This window comes from Penaeus vannamei, chromosome 2, assembly GCF_042767895.1.
Source record: "Penaeus vannamei isolate JL-2024 chromosome 2, ASM4276789v1, whole genome shotgun sequence".
NCBI lineage: Eukaryota > Metazoa > Arthropoda > Malacostraca > Decapoda > Penaeidae > Penaeus > Penaeus vannamei.
The window spans coordinates 11,977,325-11,979,847 of NC_091550.1; the positions used below are offsets into that span (position 1 = coordinate 11,977,325).

Below are 2,523 nucleotides of genomic sequence, written 5' to 3' on the forward strand. Positions count from 1 at the left end.
CACTTGTGGGGCAGAGAATCATCGTTCTCTGCGGCGTCCTCCTCGGCTATTACCACCTTTGAAGCTGTGAGGAGAGCGGTGCAGCGTCTCCTGGGCATCTAAGGCCTCCTTGGCTAAGCTCTCCCGGGGTACAACACGTCCTCAGACACAAGCCGTTCACGTAACAAAAGTCCACACACTTCACTATCTCCATCTGGACTCTAATGATTTTTGTTGAGAAAACTAGACACGCCAAAATATATATATATCTATGCAATATATCTACGAGGCAATGTAGTCGCCTAAGGCGACGCTTTAAACCACATCCATGTTATCATCATCGGTTATCCATCTCGACTCGGCCGTAAATCCTCGAACTCCACACGAAAGATAAGGCAACAGCGGCGGTTGAGGCGACGTCAAGTATTCATCCACGCGTTGTGCAAGGTCGGATCGCGGCGGGGCTCGTGTCCTGCTTCGCCAGAGAGCGTTAAAGGGGTGCTGCCAGCAAGGGGGAACAAGCACAAGATGGATGGAGTGTTTTGTGGGAGAGGGAGTGAGTGGCAGTGGGAGCTCCGGGGCGCACGTGGCGGTCGTGGTGGTCCACGCACTCTACTGGCCTCGCAGCCACCGCCGACCTCCGGGCCCGCTCCTCCCCCTCCCCGCCCCGCCCCCGCCCCTCCACCACCACGCAGCCTACAGCGCCGCCCACACTACCCCGCTGCACCCCGCGCCGCCCACACCACCCTCGTACACACTCGCGCCGCTCGGTCTTCACAGATTGATGTTCACGTTGTGCATTTAATACTTTACCGTCCTTTATAATCGAGGGAAATATGCTGGTGCGCGCCGCGCGTATGGCTTCCCATAAAACCATAGACGTGGGAAATATACGCCATTCTACACCCAACGGCCACCCTCTAAAACGGCCCGCAATTTATTACTTAAACCAGAAATCGAGTCACCACTTTTAACACTCTCACCTGAAATTCGTGGCAAAACTCCGCCAATCTCATTAGGATACACAATCTATACAACTACAGTGCCATTGGAAGCGCCGGGCAATTCTATTTCGGCAAATCGGCAAACCTGAGAGCGCGCCGACCACAGGAAAACATCAAGCCTCGCGTGCACACACACACACACACACACACACACACACACACACACACACACACACACACACACACACACACACACACACACACACACATATATATATATATATATATATATATATATTTACTGTATATACATACACATATATATGCATATATATGCACACACATACACATACACAAGCACACAAACACACACACACACATACAAATATGTATATATATATATATATATATATATATATATATATATATATATATATATATATATATGTGTGTGTGTGTGTGTGTGTATGTGTGTGTGTGTGTGTGTGTGTGTGTGTGTGTGTGTGTGTGTGTGTGTGTGTGTGTGTGTGTGTGTGTGTGTGTGTGTGTGTGTGTGTGTGTCTGTTTGTGTGTCAAAAGTGCAGAAGTAAGAGACTAAACCGTAACCGCGTCGTGAGCAAATCACTTGAAAATATCTCTAATAAAAGGCAAAGTGCCAACTCAACGATGCAGTCAGTACCGTATAGCATAAAGTGTCCGGTGTACTCAAGACAGGTACCATCGACTGCGATACCACACTTAATCTTCGACAGTTCTCAAAGTAATCGATTGGAATGTCAACGCACTGTACGTTACACGATTTTTATAGCATTATGAAGCAAATAAAAAAAAACCAAATCAGCCATACCTTGAACCATGTAACAATGAATAGATTTTCTAACCAACAATAATAATACCGTGAACATTAGAGAAACAACATTCTTAACAAAAACAACAGAAAAAAGAACAACACCATCTATCAAAGAACAATGACAATACATGACAGTGACAGCCCATGACAATCAAAATCCCTTATCGATCTGGACACTACGAGAGCTCCCGGTGTTCCCTTACGTCGACGTCAGGGTAATATAACAAAGTTAAACACAACTCTGTTCACTGGCCAAGGTGCCAGTACATAGTTTTAACATAGATATTGGTCCTTTGGCAGAGAGAGAGAGAGAGAGAGAGAGAGAGAGAGAGAGAGAGAGAGAGAGAGAGAGAGAGAGAGAGAGAGAGAGAGAGAGAGAGAGAGAGAGACAGTAGAAACACAGACAGAGGCGAGAAACAAGTAACGAAAATAAAGAAACGAGAGAGTGAATGAAACAGAAAAGAAAATACACCAGAGAGAAAAGAGAAGCAAAACGCAACAGATATAACAAAAACCACCATAGTGACGGCCAGTGTACACCAAAACAACATAAAGGCTACAGTTACAATGGCGGCTCTCGCAAATGAGAAGGAAAATATGCGACACGAAGGCATCGAGCAGCTCTCACGAATCAATAGGAAATGGCTGTCATCCTGGCATAGCTTGGCACACCGCAATCAAGGAGCCGATCCGACATCATCAATCAGCCTGTGCGACCTCATGACCTCATGGCGTATGGCCCCTCATGAC

General features: G+C 46.5%; 1 protein-coding gene across 3 annotated transcripts in view; it reads right to left on the bottom strand.

Annotated features, from left to right (window-relative positions):
- Nucleotides 1-2,523, bottom strand: part of LOC113821856 (innexin inx2) — a 323,879-nt gene that overhangs the window by 248,152 nt on the left and 73,204 nt on the right. For 2 of the 3 annotated variants that reach the window (XM_070130295.1, XM_070130279.1), the window contains exon 1: nucleotides 4-576. The exons of the other annotated variant lie outside the window; for it this stretch is intronic. The gene's annotated coding sequence lies outside the window, so the exon portion shown is untranslated. Of the gene's footprint in view, nucleotides 1-3; nucleotides 577-2,523 lie in introns of those variants that run through there. 3 annotated transcript variants of the gene reach the window in all.